Below are 27,024 nucleotides of genomic sequence, written 5' to 3'. Positions count from 1 at the left end.
CTAGATCATCACTTTAGAGTCTCACTCAATCTTTCCACACAGATGGTGGGTGGAGAGAGTAGAAAATCTGATGATGATTCCAACCATCTTTGTGGTTTTAATTAAATCTAATGACATTCATTATAGATTCTCCATTCTGTTAGTCCTGAAAAAATCCTTCATGAAGTGTGTGTTTGGACGTGCTGCAAACACAGCTTTCTTTTCTCATCACTTTTTTCTGATGTGAACAGTTTGATGTCTTGGCGCTTTTGACAATCCTGTATATTTCATTGGAAAAGCTTACAACCTGCACAGTATAGCAGGTGCACTATACTCACTACAGTGCAACACTTTGCTTTCTGTCTGGACTCTTTACTCTTTTCTTTACCTAAAGGTGCATCTGCTGCCAGTTACTTTAGGTAAATGAATTTTGAGACAATTGTACTGTTTAAAGAAATAAATTTCACTAGTCTTGTTATATCATCTGTAACAAATCACAGGGAAGAGCTGCACCATTGTCTCCGTAGATAGTTTGTTTCATCAGTCCCTTGATTCATGACCTCCATTGTGTGTTTCTCTGCAAGCTTTCTCATTCCCGTACAAATAATTGCATACATTTTTACCATCAGTCTTAGCGTCTAGTTATGGTCAAGCAAAATGAGTGCTTCCTGTCATAACTGCTGTTGAGTTACTGAAGCTTGTGAAACCCTGACCAGATGTTGTGCTGTTTAGCAAGGTCAGGCAATTAATTTATGTTGGCAATATTTCATATTTTGTGACACACTTCCATCACATTGACTTGTGTATGACACTTGCAAGTCTCAATTATTTGAATCACTGGATTGCAGTGATGCATTGCAGGACTAAATTCATCATTTCAGGACTGCTGATGATTCTAGAAAAATTGCATATTTACAAACATTTGGAATACTTTTGAACTTATATGTGTTAAGCAAACTCTTCCTTCCTTTTCTCAAGAGGTTTCAAATTAAATCATGATAATTGTGTTTCACAAATGACAAGAGCCTTTCACAGGCAATTCTGATTTAGCTAGGGACTCAAAATCCCACTCATTGTAACTTCCTGTCTTTTCTTTATTAAGAAAATATTGGATTCCCTAACGTAAATACACCTTTACTTAATGACATTTTTTCCCATTTTGGAGTTCAAAGCAATTCCTTTAGCCGACAGGATCTGGGTACTTAAATACACTTACAATATCCATTTTGAAGAATAAAGAATTGAGGCATTTGTTTCTCTGATTGCATTGAGACTATACTGTACATTAGCCCTGTCATGATTCCAAATGCTTTGAAGTAGGCATTTTTATACATAGAGTGGTAAACAAACTAGTCATTATATTCCAATTAATGATCAAGTAATAATAATACAATGTAGCAGGAATGCATTATTACAGTCACACACATATTCCCAAAATGCGCTCTTTTTGTCATCAGGTATATACAAAATCTGCTCTGTGTTGTCAGGTTTCACTTATGTAAACATGAATTAATCACCCAGTGGGATGATTTTGTAGTGGCAAGGCTTAGTGTGTTCAAAAAGATTTTTAATCAACTTCCTGTTACCCTGAATGGACAAGGACCATGACCCTGCTCCTCTGATTCAAGTGTTTAGAAATATTTCTGAGATGAGGCTGAGGAGAGTCTTGAATTTTAACACAACACAGGACATCATAAATTGGGTCCATCTTTGACACCTCCAATGATGAAGTGTGCAACACTGGTGCTTCCTAGTCTACAAGCCTGTGAGATCCCATTAAACTCAGCTCCCTAGCTGGAGATCATCGTACCTCAGAATGATCATCAAATGAGCAACCAGCTGGGGGGGGGGACACTACACCTGATGTTAACCAATCACCAACAGTGATTACTGGACCTCAAAGGTGGTGCACAACAATGGAACTTGCTCTCTATCTCACTTGAAATCTGGGAACCTGATAAGCTAATCAACCACGTTAATGCAATCAGTATGTTTAATTAAAATTATCTTAAGTTCAAGAAACATAAAAAGAATTCTGTACAAGATTTTCTCTGCACCGAGAGAGGTCTTTAATCTAACTACTCAAGTTTTAATTTTGCTGGATCTATAAAATATATTTGGACTTTTGTCAACAGCCTGAATATGAGTACACTGTATATTCAGTAGCAGCAGCTACAACCAGAGTGAGCAAACCATGAGTTCTTCCTCATCTATGTCTTACTCATGGACCGAACCCAAGTCGGACTTTGTACAGACTGTTGGAAAGCCACTGAATAAAAAGTTAAAGAGAAATTCTTTCCAATCCTGAAGAGACATATTCGGCACAAGGCCAAGCAGCGGTTTTCTCTCCCTGTGCCATAGGGCATCCTCGGCACAGAGACAGAAAAAGATGTCAGGACACAGCTGTGAAGAATCAAGCTTTAACTCTGTCTCCCCACAGGACTTCCAAGCTTTACACTAAGTCACCTGGCCAGCCTGCTCTGTGGATGAATATACATTCAATTTTCAAATTATAAATCTTGAGAATTAAACTATTATTCCCAATGCATATTTGATAAAGTTTAGTTCATAATAATAACCAAGTATGAATATTGAAGTACTGTAATGATATTGGTCTGATTTAAATAATGAATTTTGATATTAACAAGTGCAATAGTTAATCTATTTTAAAACTGCTATCAGGAGCATCTTTGTAATCCCTACATGATCAGCTATTGGCCATCACAACAGAATGATCATGCACACATTTATAATTGTATTGGCTTATTTTGCATGCTTGTTGTTGTATGAATAAATTTTATATTGTGTAGTTCACAATCAGTGTGTGTATATTGATTTGTGTCTACTACTAGACAAACAAGTACTCTTTCAATTTAGTGTTCTAATTTCTAATTTATCCAGTAAATTTAAACTACCAACATACTTTATACTACCTTCTGGTTCATAATCTTTAATGCACACGCTTAAATTAGTGATTCATGTCACTTTGTTTCTGTTGTGATAATTATTTCCCAGGAAAAATTCTTGGAGCTGAAACATCTTTATGTTTAAGTCGTTAAAATATAAGTAGACCTATAGTTGTTGCTGATGTTGCTGATGCTCTGTATGAACCAAACAATGAGTAACTACATTTTTTTCAGCAGAATTTTTGAGAGCTTAATTTAATTTGTTCTTGTTTTGGTTTAACCAAAATATTTGTGGCATGCACATAACTAGTAAATGGCAAATAGTCAATATCAGATGATACAAATCCCAAAGTTCAAAGTGCGGAATGAGGTGGATTGTTCAAGTGGTGATATAATAAGTGACAACTTGGAAGTGTACATTTTCAATTTATTTCTGTTTGAAATATAAAAATTGTAAAGAGTTTGTTTTGTCCTAATGGCTCCTGCTGAATGCTGTGCTTCTGAGGAGAAGAAATTACTGCTGCACAGTCAATAATTGTTCCTGCCTCTGTAGGATTCTCTAATATTTTCTCTTAGGAAAAATATTGACTTTGGATGAAAAGATAACAATAAAACTTTTAGTTGCAATTATTTTAATTAATTATTTTATAATATTAACAAATAACAGAACATCATTGAAACAAGAGTTTGCACAGGTAAAAGAGAAATAATTTTACTAGATAATGTTAAGAATTCCTTCACCAATACTGAAAATGAAAAGGTGAATTTCACACCAGTACCAGTTGAAGCAGGAACTATGACAAAACAGGTGGATAGGATAGAATCTTATCTGCCTTTTTTCTCTTAGGATTAGTCACTTGATTGATCCTGTTTCAGCTTCAAATGCCATCCTTTAATATGAAGACCCTTGGTGCAATTATGCATCGATCTGGGTTGGTGTGTTGAGGATTGCTGACTCGTTTGTTCTATGACTTATTTCAAACAAGACCGAGCTCTCAGCGATTTTCTGAGAGAGATATAGCGAGAGAGCGTGAACAAAGCAGAGCTTAATAGAAAAATGGTTTGAAGAGGTCCAATGATATTTGAAAAACTGGTATTTTGGAAGCAGGACAGATATGGTCATTTAGGAGCTTGTTTATCAATTTAAGAAATCGTGATGCATTTAGGCAATAACAACTGACAGGGTGTTTGTTTCTGACAAGTAGTTTATATATTTCCTTTCATAACTAGTTCTTCTGTGTGATCACATGGGTTTTTCCACTCATGTCAGCTATAACAAAACTTGAATTCTGTAAATGTATCATAAAATTTTCACAGCTTTACCATGGTTTTCCAATGGTACAGTGAAGTACAGAACAATACAGGCAAGTGAAAGCCTTAGGAAATCACATCAACAATCACGCCACTAAACCACTAAACTAAAATGTAGCAAAAGTGGCAAACTCACATGACAAATGTCCCAAGGAGACCTACTGTAGAGGGTGATGACACAGGGATCATTAAAATGAGAATGTGGACTTTATTAACCAATATGCATAGACAAAAACAAATGCTGTCACTATCCCGCCCTCCCCAAAAAAGAACTACCAAGTCAAAATTGAAGCACTTCAATAAATGGAAAAGAAAATTGAATGAGCATAAATGTTAAAATAAGCCCATTTAATTCTAATGAGACTTTGTGCTTTTGGGCAGTATTTTCTCAGCTAATGCAGATTATAGTCAGTTAAGGAACATATCACATCTTTTCTAAAGAGGTAAGTGCAGCTTTTAAGAGGAGACATCCAAAAATATCAGAATATGTATGGTTGGGTATCGTTGGAGTATGAATTTCACTGGAGATATAGAATGAGATCATACAGTACAGTATGATCCTGTATTGCTGTCTGTCACAGCTGTGGTTTGCAGTTTGCCCACCTTGCATTAACAGAAGAATTTTGTTTCTGCCACTGAATGAAAAACATTGATGCCCCAGTTCTGTGTTGTACCTAATCCTGAGTTGGCACAAATACATTTATTCTCGGTGCACTAGTGTGAAAGTTCATATTCAGAGAAGGTAACAAAAACTGAACCAAAGCTCACTTAACACTTAAACTCTTTGTTTTTAAAAGGGTCACTACATTACTCTGTTGCACGTTATCATCGTGCATTTCCCAGGAACTCACTGTATTACTGTAGTCTTTGGTTCAGTTTGCACTGACCAGAAACCCAAATAATGTGATGGAAATTGTTACTTAAAACTCTCCTGGAGCTATTCTACTTCTGATCCATAAGTGGTGTGATAATATTTCCAAAACTTCATAAAAATGTGATTACGATTTCCAATATCTGACTCCACCTAGTGGGGCAGAATGGATTCAGCAGTGGTCAAAGCTCACCACAGTGTTGTTCATACGCTTGGTTGAAAAATAATAAAACACACGACCTCCTCAGTAACTGTGTACATCATACTAATGACAGCTAAGCTGTATCTTTATGACACAGATAAATTCACTATGACAGTGTATGAACTGTGCTCATGGGTTTTGGTGTATATATGCCTGAAGCCCCCCATATTTCCCAGATGTTCTTTCGGCGTGGGGTATCCTTTCCCAACCGTATTCTGCATATCTAAGGACATCACCTGCCATCCATTACTCCCATATACAGTATAAATTATAATCACATAATAGACTACTTTTTTCTTCAAAAATACAAAAACACATAAAGTGTAGACTAAGAAGTGGTTAGAATGAAATTAAACCCCCCAGTTCAACGCTGACAGCATTAATACATGTATTTTAGGTGAGGTCTGAATTTCCAGCAGGGGGCACCTGGGCGAATGAACTAAGTTAAAGTAGCGGCTTTAAAAAACATAATGACAATCAGAATATTAACGCAATGACTTGTTTTATACATTAGGTGATACAGCTGGATAAAGTGTGTAAATATCAACAAAAAAAAATATACAGGTGGAAAAAAGTAATAAACCATATCTCAGAATGTCTCATCTCCATTTAAGGAGATACACTACAAACAAACTGACAATGTTCACTAACCAGGGTGTGTGAAAAGAACGTAAAAATCAATAAATGTGTTCAGAATTCAACAAGAATGCCTACAGTTAAGAAAATATCATGCAAAAGCTGCAATACGGAAGAAAAAAGACTTTTTATTACAGCAGACTCACACAGCTTTTGTATAATTCTTGTGGATACCAGACATGCGTTATTATGAAAATCAAGATGAACAGTCCCCACATCCACCACCATGATATCACAGATTTTCTGCTCGTTCTCATACTGCTGGGAGTACAATATGCCTTTGAATCCAGATACTTGTTGATTTTTTTACACAGTGCCGTCATTTCAAAACTTGAGTCACCCTAAGCACTACATTAAACTTGTAGCAAACAGATCTCATCAACACACACGGTTGCACAATGCTGGAGATATGGTCCATACCAGAGCGCAATGGCTCACCGACTCTTGGCTCATCCTGATTATCACAGTGGTTAGTGAACAGAAAGCAGGAGACTATGGGACTCTGGTCCTTCTCGGGGATTTCCCCCAGCAACATGTGTCACCACTTCCATGTGAACTGGAGCAACAGGAGTAGAGCACTTTGGTGCAACCACAGTGTCTGCAGTGGGAAATCAAATTCCCAAATTAATCCAAAGTAACCCAGGGGTTTATCCAGTATGCTTTGCCACATTTGATGTTGGACATAGTACATGTCATAATACATGAATTCACAAAAAAAAATCAGATGTTCTCTCAAGCTTCCGAATGTACAAAGGGAATCTGCCATCCCTGTAGTGGCTCCAAAAGACATAGTGTATTACAATGCAGATACTTCAAACTTTCTGATACTGTACACTCGATTTTATTACGTTCCTTACCATGACCAAAACTCTTTCGTCCACTATATAATAAGTCCTGAACTTTGTCCAAATGTGTCCTTCACTTCCACAAGACTGCACTCTTATGTTGTCATATCATATTATTACAGAAATATATTTCATTTGCTTTTGTGTTCATAAACAATTTGTTCTGTCAGCTTAAAACTTAATTGCTAAAGCATATCAAAGATGCATTATTTCAATATTCTCATCACAGCACTTGCTCTTATTAGCTAGCTTTCTCCGAGTATAAACTTTGCATAGACATGATGTGCTCTGGCAAACAGTGTGCAAGCCTGATTTGGGAAAAAAGCTGACCTAAGGTCATCGGAGATGAAAGATGGAAATGTGATCAAGTTAACCTTATGTGGCACCTTTGCCAGGCCTGTTTTCTGCCATGCCTCAGTATGGAGCAGACTTGCCAGAAGGTCAAAGGATTTGGCCCTGCAAATATTGGCAACAGTTTTTTTTTTCTAAATGTGGCTTGGGAGCTCCTGGTGAGGCAGTGATACACTGAGCTACCATCTGTTCTCTTCAGTCTGCAAAGCCATGGTTGACTTCTCAGATGAAATGATTTAAGGTGAAGCGATATTTTTCAGGAAGGATTTGAAATTTGGAAGACCAATTGTTTTAGAAGTATGCATTTGAAATGCAAATTGTCAAAGCCAATGTTGGCTCCAAAATCTCATGTGCTTGTTTTTTTCAAGATTTTAAGAGAAAGTGGTTATTAAGACCAATATCTGGGTCCGTGTACAGCAGTATGCTAAAAAAACGCAACATACTGTATAATTCAAATAGATTTATTGTACACAAAATGCAATCAATCACATTGACACAAAATCAGTTTTCATCATTTATCCCAAAATTCCAGAATAACCGTGTCTTATTATTTTCTTGTCTTTCAGGAGTTATAAAACATAACCTTCAGCAAGTGAATGAACATGACGTTTGTTCCAGAAAGGTAAGAACTTTATAAATACACAAAGCACATGTTCAGCACCAGTTTAATTGCTGGTTTCTGTTACTCCAGTCACTGTAGAGTGTTGCAGAAGGGGTTGGGGGGGCGAGGGGGAGGATGTGCTTGAAGGAAAGAGATGTGTGCGAGGAATGTAAGAGCGTTCTCTCTGCCATTTTAGACCTTAATTAAAACTGTTATCAAATTATCATCAACATACTGCAGGAATCACAGGCTTGAAATGTCACTGGCTTCTTTTATTGGACTGCAATTAATGTTGACAACCCCTGCATTGTTTATAATGGACAGCCATTGTCGAAACATATAAATCTTCTGCTTGATAATGAAAACTGACAATGGGCTTTCAACTGCTTTGTAAGTCAATCACTGCGCCGCTGTGATTTCTCATTGGTCCAGGATAAGGCAGAATAGACAAGACAAGGCACTTATGAAATTTTATGGAAGGAAGTCATTGTGTATGTGGAAATTAAACACCATGGGTCATGACTCAATCAGTTCCAGACCTCCTTCATTCACGTGTTGAGTGCTCATGAAATCAAGGTACCGCAACTCTCTTATTGGTCGGGTTCATAATACTTTCAGGCTTCTGTGCCATTTCTGGGGGTTGATTATATTAATATAAGTTTTCAATAATGGTATTTTAAAGTGAATACCAGGGCAGAATGCCATGACCGATTTTGTTTCATACTTTTACACAAACAAATCAAAACATCCTTTGACATCAGCACTGTAAGACTATTTAAAATCAACTTATTGTAATTAGTGTGAGAACCCAAAAGAGAAGCCAAGCAATGCACAGTAATAGGTATTGCGATAGATAGAGCAATTGGCAAATTCCTAAATAATTGAAACTTGAGGTTCTGATTGTGAAATGCTAAACAAATGATACAAATGATACGGCAAAGATGAAATATAGGTTGTGCTATGTTTAGGAACAAGTAAAGGTTTATTCCATGGTGAAAAGAGAAGAAAAGAAACACAACGTTTCGGCTGTGGAGCCGTGTGACACTGGTGGGTGATAAAAGCTGTGGAGTAAATTATATCTCTGTTTTGGTTCCCTTTTCATCTGTACTGCTGTGAGACCGGATGTACAGATGACAGAAAGATCTTCTGACTATTATTAGTATTAGCTATACCATTAATGTTCATTCATGTATTTCTTTTTACGAAAGGGGGAAGAAACAATAGTTCCCTCTGGACAAACCATGTGCTCACATGGCACCCTGTCACAGACCAGCTTGACAACATCATTAAAATCTGATTACATCCCTAAAATATAATAAGATAATTCCTTTAAACAAGAAACACATTCTAAAGCTCCCTTACAAATCAAATCACATCAGATAATCAAATGTCCCATGTTATTAAGTTTGCTCATTCACGTCTTCCACTTCTATAAAAAGAATATGTGCCATTTACTGCGTGGGAGGAGCAGGCTGCACTAGAGGTTCGTCGTCTTCATTTTCTGTACCAGTTCTAAAATGTGAAGCTTATTAGCTTTGTAATTTAAGGAAGCTATTCTTAGACCTGCTTCTCATCACATGGGTTTCCCTTGGCCCTTACATTCTAGTATATTCATAGTATATTCTTAGATTCTTTGATATTTTGAAGTAAAACACCATAAAATAGTATTTTTACATTAAAGCCTAATAATGGTAGCTGTGAAGAAACAAGCGTAGTTTGGCCTTCATGAGCCAGTCAGCTTTAAGAGTTTACCTTAAGTGTACACTCCTACTCAGTCACTGACAAATGGCACTTTCACAGAACAAATTAGTCACACTGCATTTTTCTTTATAATACGCCCTTCTGCTGCCAAGATATATTGCAAGTTTAGTATGCTATTTTCTTTGCAGATAGCAGTGATTTTGACAATACATGTCTAGAGCTGTATGTTATCATAGGATGGTATGATATGACTATGGCAGGTCCCTATTAACTGGCAGTGTGACATAAGAGGATCTGCTCACATTAACCACAAGAACTACAGGAAATCCCAGAGCCAGGGCTGGACCAGTCCTGGTGAAATAAAATGACAGTGCCACCCTGATATGGTCTGTACCCTTGTGATCTATCTGGTTTCTCCATGGCACCCAGATCTTAACAGGGTTCCTTCAGGGTGATGTACTGTACGTCCCTCCACTGACAGCTAAGGTGGCTCGTTCCCCCACAAAGCTCAAAACCCCTGTAGAGTTAACGTGCGGGTTAACACACTGTACTTTATGAGTGAGTTAATTCAGTGCCAAGTCCTTAACTAAACACCAGCTCCTGTGTTCTTTACATATTTATAGAGAAGCCTAACAAAAACCAGCTCCTTTAGATTCATGGCTACATTAACAAAATTAAAAAAAGAAAAAAAAAAGAAATTCAGTGTAATACAATTGGAATTATTAACATTTTGTACAAAACAAATTCTGCTCCACTGGCCTCTTGCACATTGAATAGCATGAGACTAATACTTTTTATAATAAAGAAGAATCACCAGTTCTTTTATTTTTTGTATATTCCCAATTTGAATTTGTTATTTTTTGATCAGTATGTTTTGCCATACTAAGAGAATGAGAGCATGTAAACGTCTTCCTCCAGTTATTTCTCATCTGAAACAGCACCACATTGCATCACATGCATTATTTCTCGATCTGTTTATTTATTGATCTATTTATGTACTCATTACATTGTTTTATTTTTACTTATATACCAATACTACCTTCATATCTGCTAATGATTCTCCCCCCTTGTGTGTGTTCTCCTGTGTTGTACTGTGGCATTATGCTGACTGTTCCTAGTGTATTGTGCACCTCGGCCCAGGAGAAACTATATTTTATCCTCTCGTGTGCATTTGTATAAGTGCAGAAGGACAATAAAGTGAACTAACTAACACATCACCACCTAGAAAATCAAGGACAGTTTGGGGCAGTTATTTGTTTGTTGCTGTGCAGCACACTCAGGAAGCCCTGGTGAGGCCTGGTCAGCTCTGGCACTGACTGGGCTCCCTGGCCAGACCAAGTCCGCTCACTCATGCCAGTAATTGGCCTAGAATGATTTTTCCCACCCAAGCCCACCTAGCCCTGCCACTGATTGCCAAGCGACTCCCAGGATGGCTCAAGTCCTCACAGCATTGTGGGTGACTGGCCAATTCTGAACTGCTGCATGGAGAACTGGGATTAGTTTCAACACATGAGACAGCCCATCGGACAACAATGCAAAGATACAAAAACAACAGGTGGTTTAATAAATCTGCTCTGCCCTACATACTGTCCTTAAGTCCTACCAATTATTTTGAAACACTAAAACAGTTCTGCTGTCTTTTGTGTAAAAATAGTTTTGTCACTGTAACTATGATTAGATTTTATTTGTCAATGGTATTTATTTTTTTCCCGATTTGAAAAACAATTATATCATGACTCACTGAAAACGTTTTCCTGAAAATTACTCTTGAGTATCTTTCTCATCAGCTATCTGAAAATGAACTGGATCATCACTTTTTTGTGATTAATCTAAATAATTATTGATTTCAGAGATACAGTATAAAATCCAAAGTATGTGTACTGTATAGTACTGTTCGTCCATCCAGTTTGTGAAGTATGGTGTTGCTGAAATCCTTCTCTAATTCCCTTATTAACCTTTACAGTTGAGAGGGTACATAAATGTGTGTGTGTTTTATTTGAAATGTTCTTTATCCAAAACATTTATATTGTATAACTTTTAGCAGCTGTGACAGTGAGTGGTGTTTGTTTTGGGGAATTAAGCCATGTGACTGCTCAATCACAAATATCTTACTCAAGTGGACTTACTGTACATTTACTAATTGGTCCATATTTCATACAGTAGCAAACAGCACTGGCTTTCCACACAGGTCTGTTTTAACACAACATATAGGTAGCCGCAGAAAATAGCTCATCCCATTCGATGCCATTGTGGCAAAAATCTAAATCTAAACAGTCTAGTCTTTTTGATGAGCTTTGGCTGCTGGCTCCCTTGAGCTGCTTGATTGGCATGAGACTGTAGGCACTTCCTGGAGTGCCTAACCAGTTAGAGTAAAGCCTCGGCACACTGTTGGAGTGGACAAGGGGATGATGGATGGGAAGAGAATAAACAAGCTTGTTGATGGTGAATTGTTTTTTTATAGAACCGCTTCTTATGGAAATGCTGGGTTTTCTCCCTCAAATATACAAGCTGTCCAGCCTGTCACACAAAGATTCTAAAAAAAGAATAGGTAACCAAGCCATAGGTTCTTGAATGTAACCCATTTTTGATAGCACTGGTATTACACATTCATTTAAAATGGTTATGCTGCTTTCAGATTTGTTCATTACAGCTAATGAATGAATAATAGTACAGGTATAGGTAGGCCACTGGGAGTAGGAACTACGTGGAATGTGACCAAATTTGACACATTTTGGGAACTTCTGAGATAGGGGTGCAGAAACTGAACTATTTCTTTTGGCCCTGGGATATGCTTTTCATAGCTAGTGTGTCAATTTCAGTCTTCCTGTTGTTTTCAGGACTCGATGCCAGTTAAGTCAACCAGAACTGAAATACTGAGTTTGGTTTAGTGAAAAGCCTTGATGGTGATTCATCTTTACTAGAGTTGAGACACTACTTTATTACTCCAAATACAGTTGTCCCCTGTAAAAATTGACTCTTACCCCTTCCGATATATTGAACTTGATGGCCTACCATTTACGTTTTACAGCAGAGAAACAGCAGAGAAGATAGTTAAGTCAATATTTATTATGGCCAGCAGGATTCATTTGTTAAAAATCAAATAAAGGTTATTTCTTTCATCATAATAGCTTGCACTTTTTTAATTAGATAAATACTTTTGTGAAAAAATAAGACATATATTAAATTTCTGCTTCATTGGTAAGAATGTGTGATACAATACTTAGTTTCTGTAGCATTTATGTATGATTTCTTGAAATGTGATATTTTTTCATATGTATATTATATATCAAAAATTACACAACATACCTCCTAAAAATAAGCATGTCCATTCCTAAGCATATGTATTAATTATCAGTTTTTTTATACTACCCTGTCCCTTAAGACTACTAAGACAAAAGTGTAACACAAAGGGAAAAGCCTGATCAGCTTAAGGTAATCTAAGGGATTCTCTAAATGGTTTCAGAACACCTCTGTTATTGAAATTCAGTACATCGACCCTGATGGCTTCATTATGCAGTATATAGGTAATCTTTTGAGCTGTGTGGGACAGATTTGCTCTTTTGTTAAATCTGCTCCAGAATGCTGGCAAATCAGACACCAATCTGTGTTGGCAATGGTAGTAATCACTCAGCACCATATTACACCTCCTATGTAAGTGTCCTTTACATAGCTGTCTAAAACAATGTTTATGAATCCATCAAAAATACTCTCACATATCTCCATGGTTGTTAACCTGTCTACAGCACTGCTAGCTATTTTACGGCCTGATTTGAAAAGGTTAATTAGTATCTTGATTGCTCCCAGTCTCAAAATCCTTTTATAAAAGAAAAATCCTAATATGCCTTTAATTCATCGTTTAACTTAGTATGCACCAATTAAACCATACAATTAAGATGGTTGCTCCCAATAGGAACAATATTGTTTTTACTGAAAATGGTCTAAAAAGGGACATACTGTCCTGTATGATTCTTAGACTGCACACTGTGTGACTGTATGTTAATAGCAAAAAGTCTTCCCTCTCTGTGATACTTGGGTGGCCTTGTACCGGCAGGTTTGATTTTTATTTAATAACCAGTTGATGAAGATGATGCCACACTCCTGGAGCTTTTCTTTTTACTTTTGTCTTATTGTTTTAATTTGATGTCCTAAAAATCCAAGACATTATAACAGGCATTGTGGCTCTTCAGCAGAGATGACGGCCCCCAACTTGTGACTGACCTGAGTTCTGAGTTCTGCCCTGTAGGTATAATAGGCATTTGTCCTTCCTTCCCATGAAGAAGTTTCCTTTCAGCTGCTCTCACTAACCATGAAGGGATCTGAAAAATCTTTAAATCTTTTCCATGAAAATGCAAATGCATAACATTGTGTGTTCTTGTGTTTGTTTCCTGAATTCTTTATAATTTGTAAGGTTGTGATTTTCTTTACTCAGAGGAAAAACCTCACCACCCAAAAAAGTCTTTATAAGCAGTTTGAGTCTTTGAAATCAGTAACCCATACTGTTCAGCAATTTGTTTCTTGCACTTTTAGTAAAGAAAAAAGGAGAATGCAAAAAAATCCTGAGTTACAGTAAGTGCTCTGATGAATTGCAAAGAAAAATGAGGAGGTGTAAAACACAGCTTAAACTGGCAAAGTGTGAACACATGTCATCATCTCGGAAAACTGCAGGAAAAGCATGTTACACTGAATACAGACTGAAAAAAACTCTGATTGTAATGAACCCACAGGATGAGGCCTTTTAAAAGTCGATCTGTCAAGTGTAACTAAAATTTACACTACTGAGTTGGAGTATGCTAAATACCGTTCTCACATTCACTTGGGTTGTGTAAATATGCTGTGTAGAAATCTTCTCTGTCACTTGCTAGTTCTTAAACTAAAAACCCAAGTCATGCTGTTAGTCATGAAGGGCAGCCGTGTAGGAATTCAGCAGCCAGTCCCAGATCTTCCCTTCGCATCATTATTAGTGTTTTTCAAGACCTCCAATTGCTTAACATATAGGAGTAACGTCACTTTATCTACCACTGAAGTGCAACACTCACCTGGAGAGCACATAGCATCCAACAGATCAGGTGGAGAAGAAAGAACAGGGAGGCCAAATTATACAAACACAGTGTGGGTTTAGTCAGGATTTGCAGAACCTGTTTCCCACATGCCTTCACACCCCTACCATTCCAAAAGCCATGAGAATGTTAATGACCAAGTAACAAGTAATCAGAACCTTGGTTCGTTAGCAACCTTGGTTGCTACAGGTATGTGTGTATTACATTAACATATTTTATGTGTAAGTTACTCAGAAGGCACATCTGACATAAATGAAGACTTATAGTGGGGAGAGTGCACCGTTGTCTCCAGATTCATGTGTTAGCAGTTCTTCATTCGATTTGTTTTCAAGGCTCATGAAATCTGTCATATACATGTAGCAGAGTATTGCATTAAACACTAGTGTATTACAAAAAGCTCTTAATGCAACTAGTGATTTTAATGCAAACCTGATTTTATATATTTATTTATTAGTTGTTTACTTTTTTACTTCTCTTTATCAATCCCATCTTTGTTATCTTTGTCATCTTTATTTAAAGATGCTCAGTTCTCTTCAGTATAGAGTGTGGTATAATCCTAGAATAACAATTTGTGCAGTTCACATCCCAGAGGCTATATCAAGTTTCCTTATTCTGTATTCTAGTCTATTTTGGACATTGGAGTCAGTAGAACTGTTTGCAAATTTCAGTGGAGTTAATGAAAATCTTTCATTTAACTAACATTCATGTCAAAGCTCAATAGGACTGTACTTTGAATACTGTATGGGATGGGATGCTCATTTCTGTCCCTGTTCCAGCATTTCTTTATGTCTCTTTAAATCAACAACTGCTGTAGGCAGTGAAGAAGGGATAAATTGATCCAGTTAAGCTTTAAATGGATCAGTTTAACACTTCTCCCAGACACAGAGCTGCTTGTAATTTGAAGAAAGACATGTTGGATTCCAGACACTGATGTCCTGCCATATCTGTGCATATTAATAGTGAATAAAAGCATGAACACTTGGAAAAAAATCTCAGTATATATTTATAAACTATATTTCTCCATGTCTAGCATATATATTTCCATGATTCCTTTACATTGTTTTCTTGGGAGCCTTAATTTTCAGCTACTTTCATGAGATTCATGAGAGGCTTCCTTTGAAAATTGGTTTCCAGGTGTAATTCTGTAGAATTGTCTTCACATACATCTAATATAAGATGCTTAACCTAATAGCTTTTTTAAGATATTTATATAATTGATTCCGTTTCAGAAAATATTGATTACTAAGAGATGTATATTGAGAATTTCAACAGAATTAAAATGTGTATCTTTCTGTATGATGTTTTTTATTGCTGACAAATACCCAGAAATATGTCAGGGATATTATATTGTAGTTCAGCAACTGGGATTAAGTCATGAATGAACTAGGCCCAGACAGGCAACTTTTGATCACCAATGCTTGTCATCTCTGATTCTCAATTCGTTCATTTAAACACATTCCAGAAGTATAACACAGTCGACTGCTCTTTGTAGTGACACTGCTCTTCACATTCAGAGAAAACAGTTTAAAATAATCGGTTGCCCTTTTTCTCCTAATACTTTCTCCTTTAGAATGGGAAATGAAATGAGATAAGATTTTCAAGTCTTAATCTGTTGAACTACATATACGTCATCAACATCTAATTTTCTTTTCAGCAACTAATGAGCTTGATAAGAATAGCCACTGATTCTGGTGCCAACTACAGCCCTAACCATCCCTGCAATGCTAATCCAGGAGCAGTCAAACTCGGCACCTGGATTTCATGTCACTTTTCAAATACGTTAAGCAAAGAGCTGATCCTCGGATGCTTAATTAACCCAGATCACCACATCACTGGGTTAAAAAGGTGATCACTGCAGATCACTTTGTTAATTAAGGATTTAGCTGGAACAAAGGCAATGTCCTGACTACCTTAGGCCTAGCCCTTTACTAATTTGTCATTGTAAGCCCTTTATTTAATACTTATTGTATAGCAGATCTACAGTAGGTCTACCCTTGGTCTTCTCTGTACAGCAGTTCCAAAACCTGCTTATGCTATTCACTACGGGAGCTCTACTCTGACATGTGACGTTTGTTTGCAGATGTTATTATGAACCGCTATTCAATTTGCAGTTTTCATAAAGTTACTTAGGGCACATAAAATGTATTTCTATCTAAAAACATAGCTCCACCAAGTAATTGGACCATATTAAAATTGCTTTATATGGATGATTATTGTCTGGCTGAATTTCAATACACTCCCCTTTTAGAAAAACAGAGGTCATATGGAAACTGTTCTTTTCCCGAAATGAGGATTCAAACCTGTATTAGTTTTCATCAATCATATCGTAATACATAAGAAAAAAACAAACTATTTGTTTTCAAGCAGAAAACATCTTTTATAGTAGTCTCATATCATCTTCCTGAATGTATTATAGATAGACTACTGCTGTCAGGAGCAACAGATTGCTCAGGCTTTTTTCCAGAGCCTTATGTATTATGTAAAAGGACTCATTGTTGACATGGTTGTAAATATTCTAACCCTCTACTCCTTTTTTCCCAGTTTCCTTTCTTTGACTTAACACTTCAAGGAGCAGAAACTGTTTGTACACTGATTCACATGCTTTAGAACCTACGTTATTGAGCATTAATCCAGCAGGTAGTTAAGACTGTAAAGCCCCTTTCCATAACCCTGCTTGTTGACTCCCTATTCTTGTGCTCTAAAGAGATTTATCCTGTTTGGTATCTTTTGTATTGTGAAACTCGATGACTGCAGCTGTGGTCAGGAAGATGACAATAACATGAGCCCAGGAAGGATAAGAAATTTTAGTCCTGGAGTATTAATAAAGATGATAATAAAATGGAAAAAAAACGTAGCAGCTTAAAACCTGCTTGTCATTTTTGAAACATGAAGCTCATTTACTTAAAGGGCAGTATTATAATTGGAGATGAAAGTGTTATGAATGTAGGTTTCACTTTTGTTCTCCCACCAATAGGCAGATTTATGTCCTTCCTTTGAACCATCAAACGGATTCTGACTGCTGGGTAGAGGGCTTTTTCTTTTCTGTCACAGCATCTAGCTTTTACATTAGAATAAATAAGAAAATGAATGAATGTTTAAGTGCCTCTGTCTTCTCTAGAAACAGAGGCTTAGAGGAGAGTGTCTGTATGAATGTGGTCTGTACCCTAAAAACTATGTCTTTGTGGACAGGTCTCAGTGTTGAGCTTTACTGTATTTTTATGTTACTGGTAAGCTCTAAAGCAGAATTTTGAAGGAGTCTTCACCGACAAAATACATGTCAAAATTAAAACCATATGCTTGGGGCCTACTGTATCTCAAAATGCTTTATAATGGAACAGTACAGTATGTCACTTTTGATCTTTAAGGTGTTATATCTAAAACAATATACAAGCTTTGTTCTCTCTCCTTCTCTTTCTTCATTTTTTATTTTTTTTTAATGAACAAACACAGGTGGATGGATCTCGATGGCATTAGAGATAATCAAGCTGCCATCACAAACCACTCAGGCACTCTTAAAATCACCCCTTCCTATTAAAATCTGCTTGATTGAGGACAGGAACTCATTGGCGTTTCCCAGATTCTCACTTCTTGTTCATATTCACAGGTGCACCAGAGGAATCATTTTCTAGCAGCCCTTACCAAATAAGTGATTTTGAATGTCACTTTGATTTGAAGTGTCAGCAAGAAAAAAATTACTGTGTCAACCATATGCTCAGAGTGAAGTCAACAGCTTCCATTATGTCAAACCTGTAGAGAAATCTGGATTCATATTCACCATTTTCTCTCCCTAAGGCCATTCACTTAAATGGCTGGCATCTCGGAGAGTGAATCCATTAAATGTCTGCTGAAATAAATGTGAGTTATAATATACATTCATTGACACTTCAGATGGTGTCAAAAAAGTTTTTACAAGCTTGAGAGAGGTGACTGCCAAGAAACATATTGTCATGTTGTTATTTTTTGCACCGGTTGCCAAATTAGCTGAAACATACTGTATATACAGTACTTTTTCCACAGGCAAAAGAAAGGAGTAACACCCAACCCCAGATTTCCACAGCAGGAGGGAATGTATAACTGTCACTGTGGTGTGCAGGGGTAGATGCAGACAAACAGTATTGCTGCTCCAGTGAGACTGATATTTAGAAATGAACACAAGTGGAACATAATTGCAGTCCAGATTCTGACGTGAGCTTCCACAGCTGTTGGAGATTGACACTGACAGATATCAAAACACCTAATGAACAGGTTATTCCTGCACAACAATGAATGTATTTAACTAAAATAACTTCTTAATGTTTTCTCTATCATTCTTATAGCGTTACAACTGTATGCAAAATGGTATTCCCAGCCTTGGCATGTTTTCATAGCACAGCCACCTACTGTATTTTGTGATGTTAGTTTGATGTACAACCTTCTCTCAGCAAAAAAAGTAGGAACACTCAAAAAAGAATAATCCATAAAACAGACAAGGCCAGACAGGTTTGGGCAGTGCTTGGATAGATTATACGCTTGTGGTTTTCTTTATTTGGGGATATTCTAGGATAACTGGAGGAATACTGAGAGCTTGCAAAGAACACACAGGCATAAAAAAGGCTGGAGTGTCCTGATGAGCACTGGTGTGATTAAACTTGACAGTTACAATGCAGGGGATGGAGAAGACAATTGGATTACATTCAAACTTAAACCAACTGCTTTGTCATCCTAGAAAGAGCACGATTCACTGATGCTTGGAGACCCACTTTACTTTGTGCAACCGCAGATGATGCCATGTTACTTCTCTCTATTGTTCTCTGGGCTGGTTGAAGTGTCTTCTGCATGTTCTGTAGCTGAACACAAGTTTTAACTGAAACCAGCAGATGAGATAATGGCTACTTGACCTTTTGGGTTTAGCTTTGTTTTTTGCCTTCCCCCAATAACTGTTTTCCTACTGGGTCAGCAAGACGGCACAGCAGTTAGCATTGCTGCCTCACAGCGCTAGGGCTCTGGGTTCAATTTTGGGCCTGTCTGTGTGTTTGTGCATGATGTTCTCCTGGTGTTCATGTAGGTTGCTTCTGGGTCCTCTGGGTTCCTCACACAGTCCAACATGCTGGTAAGTCAATTGACATCTGGAAACAATGACCCAGATGTGAAGTGATGCCTGTGACTATGTGTGCCCTGGCTGGCTCCATGACCCTGAATTGGATGAAGTGGTTAGAAAATGGGTGGATGTTTTCCTAGTGGTGATCTTCATACTGGTGATCATGCTATCCTATTGGACATTTATTCAGTTTTTATGTGAATCATGTGTTGCATTTTTTCAATGGTCTGATTCATCTCAGCCAGCAACACTCAAAAAAACTCTTAATGATTATAAAAAGCCAAAGCATTTTTTCTTGCATGGTTTGAAATTTCCTGTGTATTTCAAAATTAATAAATTGAGTGCCCACTACCATTGTAAATCAAAAATTAGAGTAAGAACAAAAGGGATTAAGATACATTTTCTTTGAATCAAGGATGGTTGAGCTGTTCTCATTTTCTCTTTTTGACCTTTCCGATGTTCATATTTTCAAGCCGATTGCAGAATCATGTTCACAGTTACCTAATGACATAATTTATTGACATAATAATTGGATTGGAAGCCTCAACTTGCATTCTGAGTTGTTCAACCAGTAAATAAGCATCTTTACTGGTTGAATAACTCAGGGGTCTAATTTTCCATTATTTAAAATTTACACTTCAGTCTATGCAGGGCTGCTCAAAGAAATGTACTGTAAAAGGTTTGATTTTATCTTTTATGAGAATCTACAGAATAACAAACTCATTATCAAACAATACAAACTACGTTGTAGATAAGGTTTTATTCATTTAGCTTTACAAAATGCACAAAACTGTCATTTGCACTTCTGTGCATTTAATACCACAGAATATATGTTGCCTATACCCATTCTGGTTAAGAGTTGACCTGGTGTCAAGTGGTCAAGTTTTAAAACCATAAACATTTTAAGGACTGTTATTATTTGCTTATGATGGCTATTATTATGTATTAGTATATTATTATTATTAGATTAATAACACCAAATAAATACAATCTAACATGGCATAAAGTAGATGAAACTATGAACTATGGTAGGAAAGAAGAGTTATTAATATCATTTTGTATTTGCCAACCGGTCTTCCCATGCATATGTATGAAATATTGGCCTCTGTCGGTGGCACAAGATCAGGCCATTAACAATTGTAACTTGATTTATGACAAATTTGATTGTTCCATAACATGTTATTAGTTTGAAGAATTATTGTACCATTGAGTGATGTCTGTTATAATTCCACAGAAGTAATCTGTGAGCTGGAATTGATTAATAAATGAGACTATTGGAGAAATGAAACATTAGAAATGACTGAAGCTGTCAGCTAGATTCCCTTTAAGAGTGCCCATGACAAAATGCATGGAAAAGACCAAAGCAGATAATCAGTTATTCTCCAAACCACCTGTCACTCAAAAGACTTATTTGTCTTTTTGGAATCACCCCTGATTCAAGAGGTGCTTCTGAATATAAATGAATGGTTATATTTGTACCGCTTACATTTCCTAGCATTTGGAACTTTTCTGAATGACAATTTTTTCTCTAAGTATTTTCCAACAATTGTTTTTATTTCAAAACAACTGATGAAAAACAATTGTGAGAATCAGAATGTTTGAAAGTGGCAAACTTTTAAGAAATTATACAAGATTGTACTTATTATTCCATTTTAAGTATGTTTAAAATTATTAGTAAAAGACAACTGTGCTTCAGAGCATGGATATTTAATTGACAAATTATCAATGAAAGGGACAGACAAAAGCTCATACTGTAATAGGGCTGAACTACACCTTGTGTGCTACAGTATATCTGTAATTTCCAACCTTAGGTTGTTAAAATGAGTAGAAAATGTCCTCTCAACTATTCAGAGCTTGTTCTGTATTATATTATTATTGCTGTATTAAGTAGACTGGGAATCAAGGCCCCTGTAATGCTGATACCTACTGTATTTATTCTTCCTACTGTATATCTCGCTGGTCTCGAATAATCAGTGTTGAGTACCATGCTCAAGGACACAATAGCAGTGTTCATAATAGTTCAAACCACCTTTTTGTTAAGAAGTCTTAAACACTAAAATCAAACTTTTAATTAAAAGTTAACATAGTAGCCCCCACACCCCCCCCCTTCAGCCTGAAAGTAGATTTTTTTCTGCAAATTCTACAGAACTTCCACACCTGTGTTCTATTATATCAGTATTCACATGTGTAAGGTGAAAATAAAACATCATAACACAAAAAAGGTTTCAAATGGGAGGGAGCTGTTCAGCTCATCTACACTCTTTGATAGTTAGTAATTAATTGATCCAATGATCTCACCCAGCCTTGAAAGAACCCAGCTTCTTGCCTGGAACAACATGGCAAGGTAGAATGTTCCAGACTACTACAACCATTTCTGATAATTATAAGAAAAAAGAGCTTTTACTCAGTTTGCGAGAACAGATTCTTGAAGAGGTTTACTGTACATCTTAAAAGCCACAGATACAAGAACAAATGTTTAAATTCCTGGAAATATCAATTAAAATCTTTCATCATCATGTTTTAAATGTTGTGTAGATATTTTATTTTGAATGCTGAATTGCAATTTCTCTATTTACAATATAGGGTAATTCCATGAGTGTGACTGATCCCCTGTCCTGTCTGACTGCAGAAAAAATAGACCCAGTGCATATACAGTACTGTACAGTACTGACAAAACAGTTATTCAGGAGTGGTGGTCTGTGACTTCATGGTACAGTACGTCTCTAGATGAGTGGTATTCAGAAGTAATCATCCACTTTACTACGTGTTTGAATTGTGTTTACATCGTATGGTAACAAAGGAGGCTTGATGTTTCAGTGATCACTTCATGGCTTCAAGTACAGCAATTGTTTCTTGTGATGGACTAGACCTTTGAAGCAGGATCAGATGCAAGGTGGGCAAAAAATAAGAAAAATACAAAAATATTTATTAGATATTTTATATTTACAAAATATTCATGCTCCATGGAAGCGGTTCCAGATGTTAGCTTTTAAAATAATATAACTGTAAAATTCTTCAAATGTTCAGTGATCTTTTTTATATGTTTAAAACTTAGTGGGCCCGATATTTCCCCACAGACAAGTTGTCAATCTAATTTGTTTGCTACAGGGAGGGCTGGAGTGTAAAATAAGAATCATTACACTATAGTGATTTACAGAGAACAGGTAACAAAACAAACTACCCACTTTCTGTGCTGTTTCAAATATAGAACCAAATGCATTTGACATTTATGGCAGGTTAAAAGCCTAATTAAGAGAAGGCAGAGCATGGTGTTTTAAGAAATGATAGAATGTTGAAAAAATTGCTGCACAATCCACATTTCCTGGAACTAATTTCTCTCAGACTACTACTTAACATAGATTTGGTAATATTTGAAACAAGAAAAAAACGTTGCATTGCTTGTCAGTTTAATTTAATGGGTTTATAGATTAGGAATGAATGGTGATGAGTGTGCTGACATAAAAATTAAGGGAAAAAGAGAAAATGGCAATTCAGGTTTTTAATTATATCTTTGCCCAATTCCTAACACTTATTAAAATGCAGTTTTTATATTGTTGTATTTTCAACCAACTGTATATCCATCCATCAGGAGAAAGATGCTTATTTCTGGTAAAGGTCAAGGCAACCCAGAGCCTATCCACAAGGCACAAGGCAGGACTGCACACTGGGATCTAGCCCACTGCACGCAATAGCTCAAGAACACACGTGTTACAGACACAGGCATACAGGGGCAATTTTGGGGTGTCAGTCAACCTAGGGAGCATGTCTTTCAAAGGTGGGGGGAAGAGCAGGGCATCAAGGGAAACTCGAATTCTAGAACATGCAAATCTCTACTGCCTCAATGTGCTTCAACAGGTGACAGAGATTAATATTGTGCTTTCAGTGCCACTTGTGTTTTACGTTTCGATAAATGCTGCTTGTTTCTTTAAACGGGATGTGTACTAACAATGAGGTGACTAAACCAAAACTGCAATGGAGGCTCAGTACTTTCCCCATCATGCCTGAGAGAACTCAAAACCTTAAAACCACTATAAGCAGCCAAAGGCCAAGTAAAAGGATTCTGAAAAAAAACTCTGTAGATCATCATTTTTAAAAGCATTTTTAAGAAAGGTGCATGCAATTTGTCTTGCACAAAATTCCCTTTTAATGCAAGGGTATGCCCTCAAAGTGTCTGTCTTTTCTTGCATCTTTGGCAGCTGCTAAGGAAGCTCTGCTCTCCTTTTGCAGTGGAAAAAACAGCAGGTGCTTTTGCTCCAGCTGCAGCAGGTGAGGTCAGACGGACTGCAACCCCTGCTGTGGCAACATAATTTATAAGTTTAAAAACCTTTCAGGATAAGAACAATGAAAAGACAAATTACTGGCACATTATTTTAACAGTTGTAGCAACATGTAATGATGTATAACTCTATTTTTCAGAATCCTGCTAGTTGCTCTTTAAAGACTCATTAATTACTTGTACCTAGTGGAGGTTCATCATAAATGTCTCTTCCTCCTGAAGACATGGGGTCTGATATTTGTTAATGTATTTCTACAGTGTTTGCATTTCAGTTAATGCCACAGTTGGGTTGTGAAACATCTTAATACAAGCATATGCACTTTAAACATTATTTATCATGTTATTTACAATGATGTATTTAATTGTGACATTTATTAAAAAGAGTCATTCATGGGAATATTTTTTCAGGATTCCCGAGTAATGGACTGAAGTAGGATAAATATCATAACAGCTGAATTTTAATGCTGATTTGTTGAGCATCTGGATGAAATATTAGAATAAATATTTCAATTTCTAAATGAAAGGGTGTATAATTTATTCAGTAGTATACAATGTTATATAAAATATGTTCTCTTGTACTTAATCATCCTAATGCAACACTTGACAATGAAGCATCACACCATGGAAAAGCAAAACTGCCTTCAGTTTTTCTATACCAAGACTTTTCTTAACTAGGATGCAAACATCATTTAATACAGCTCACCATGAGGAAAAGTGCCTCTGTTGGGACCTGGAATCTTTTACAGAAGAAAAAGATGTCTGGGTTCCATGATGACCCTGTCCAGGACAAGCAGACTGATAATACGGAGAATATTTTAATCAACAGACTGTAAAAGTTTTTTCAATAATCAGGAAAAGGAATTTGTGATATCTTCCCATCTCTATGGAAATCAATTTGGTCCAGCCTTGGAGGAGGGGTTTGATTTCCCTGAGTCTACAATGGTGTTGTATTTAAGTAAGACATCCTAGTGGGGCAGCGATTTCTAACAGCGTCCGCTAGTTTTTTTCGCTCTTGTTGAGCTCTCAGTCACTTAAGTGAAGCTTTTATTAAATTTACACATTTCTTCATTAGTCATTTTAGATGTCTTCAGTTTCTTAAAACCTAAGTGATGCATATACCTTGAAATATCTAGCTGTCTTAGAACAAAAAAAACAACAACATACTGAGTGGATTCTTTATTGAATCGAGGATTTGATTTGGTAATTGAAAGTCAGATTCTAGAAGAATAGCCAGCAGACACCAGGATACTCCAGGACAAGATAGAAAACCTATGATGATGTGAGTCTACATGTAATTTTAATTAGCCTGAAGCAAACATGACCCAGAGATTGTTACAAGCACTCTGGTATATTCTGATGTATGAATTTAGTATCTGGAATGCTCCAAGGTATCTTATGGATGCTATTAAATCTCCCTCCCCCATCACTCCAAGAAAGACACTGTAGCTTTTGCTTGATTTAGTTCGGGTTTAATTCAGCTACCAGTTGTCAAGGTGACCTGCTCTCATTGGCTCTTGCCAACATCCAGTGTTTCATTTTAAGGATACCTCATCACCAGATAAAAGTTCAGATAGATTGGCTTTGGCATTTCTGATAACATGAAAAACTTCTAGCCCTATAATCTGTATGCTCTACAAAGTGGTCCTGAAGTTGAGAAAAAAATCTCCAATAAATTTAAGATATACAGTAGTTTGTTCAGCTGCACAGATGATCTAGCAAGTTTTTATTCACATACTGTCACTGCCAATCCCAGGGTTGTCTTTAATCTCACTGGGAGTTAAAATCCTGTGTAAATCAGAGGGAGCAGGTCGTGCAGATTGCACATGTAATGTGTTCTTTTTTCACACTTCAAATCAACTGGCAAAGGAAATTCACATTTGCAGAAGACTTATGTACATGAATGGGATTAAACAGAAACTGCTTCTGAGTGTTGTAAAAATGCATTTTATTTTTAATCAAAAACATGGTAACACTTCACTTCAGAGGATGCGAACTTAAATCTTCCTAACCTGGAATACTGCATGTCAACAGATCGTGATGGTAATGTCATTTGCACAATTGTAGCTGGTCTCTTCCGCTTAACAAATGCAGGTAATGTACTCTAGTGTGTTCCAATGTACTTACACCTTGTAAAAACATAGCTAACTGAAAGTTAGTTTGCAATGCATTTATATTTATGCTGTCCATAAATTTCAGTCATATTGAAGTTGTATTCTTTGACTATTATGACTGACTACTATCTTATGGTACAAATTCTTCAGACATTTACCCTAGAAACAGAAAGAGATGAGATTTATCTTTGTCTCACTGTCCATTTATTTAACCAGATCTCCTAAATATTTAATCCACCAATATCAGTTTGTTATTTGCAGGATTCTGTACAAAATAGATCAAATTTCTTTGTGCATTGTGTAGAATCATTATCTTTCACTCATTTGATATTAATACATGTCTAAAAATTAAAATAAACAAACTATGGGAAATTTTAAAGCAAATGCTTTCAGAAGGTTATAAAAATATAGCCTTCTGGAAGGTTATTATGAATAACAACCTTCTTTCTCAGAATAATATTGCATCTTGAAACTATTTAGTAGTCTAAAGCTTTCTGACTCTGCATGTGAGGTTATACAATTTTTTCAAATGTTTTCTATGTGCTACCAATACAACGCAATGAATGTCATCAGAGAAAAACCTTTCAAACAAAAAAGCAAATGTATAATTAGATGTGGAGTTTATTCACAACAGCCAGTTAAAAAACCCAAGGATATCAAGCTTTTAGAGCACTAACATTTTGACACGCTACATTACACTGAATATTCTTAACTCTGTAATGAGAGTATTTGCTTCCAGTGGAAGACCATGAGATATGATGTAACTTCTAGGCCTCAAAGGGCACTTGGGCCAATTCCACTGTCAGCATTTGCAGGTTAATTAAGAAGACACAGAGAGACTCAAACAAACACACAGCCTGACCAAACACTGCTGCAATACCCTACACTAAAAAGTAAAAGCTTCCACCACAGGCTCCTTGTAAACAATCTATTTCCATCTCTTGGTAATTATTTAAAATCCACAGGCAGCCACTCGGATTTATTGATTATTCTCGTCAATACCTTATAGCGTTCCATCTGTCTGCCCTCTCCTTGCTTGCATAAACACTCTCTGTAAGAGGGCTGGCTGTCTTGATGAACAGAAAAAGAAAACAGTTGCT

General features: G+C 36.6%; 1 protein-coding gene across 2 annotated transcripts in view; it reads left to right on the top strand.

The window, feature by feature from the left end:
- The window catches only part of LOC148645440 (leucine-rich repeat-containing protein 4C-like), a 433,163-nt gene that overhangs the window by 219,374 nt on the left and 186,765 nt on the right, over positions 1 to 27,024 (top strand). For both annotated transcript variants that reach the window (XM_088611178.1, XM_088611180.1), the window contains exon 2: positions 7,668 to 7,723. The gene's annotated coding sequence lies outside the window, so the exon portion shown is untranslated. The remainder of the gene's footprint in view (positions 1 to 7,667; positions 7,724 to 27,024) is intronic.

This window comes from Lepisosteus platostomus, chromosome 18 (assembly GCF_059453375.1).
Source record: "Lepisosteus platostomus isolate fLepPlt1 chromosome 18, fLepPlt1.hap1, whole genome shotgun sequence".
NCBI classification, from domain to species: Eukaryota; Metazoa; Chordata; class Actinopteri; order Semionotiformes; family Lepisosteidae; genus Lepisosteus; species Lepisosteus platostomus.
This window is presented reverse-complemented; position numbering and strand designations above follow the sequence as displayed.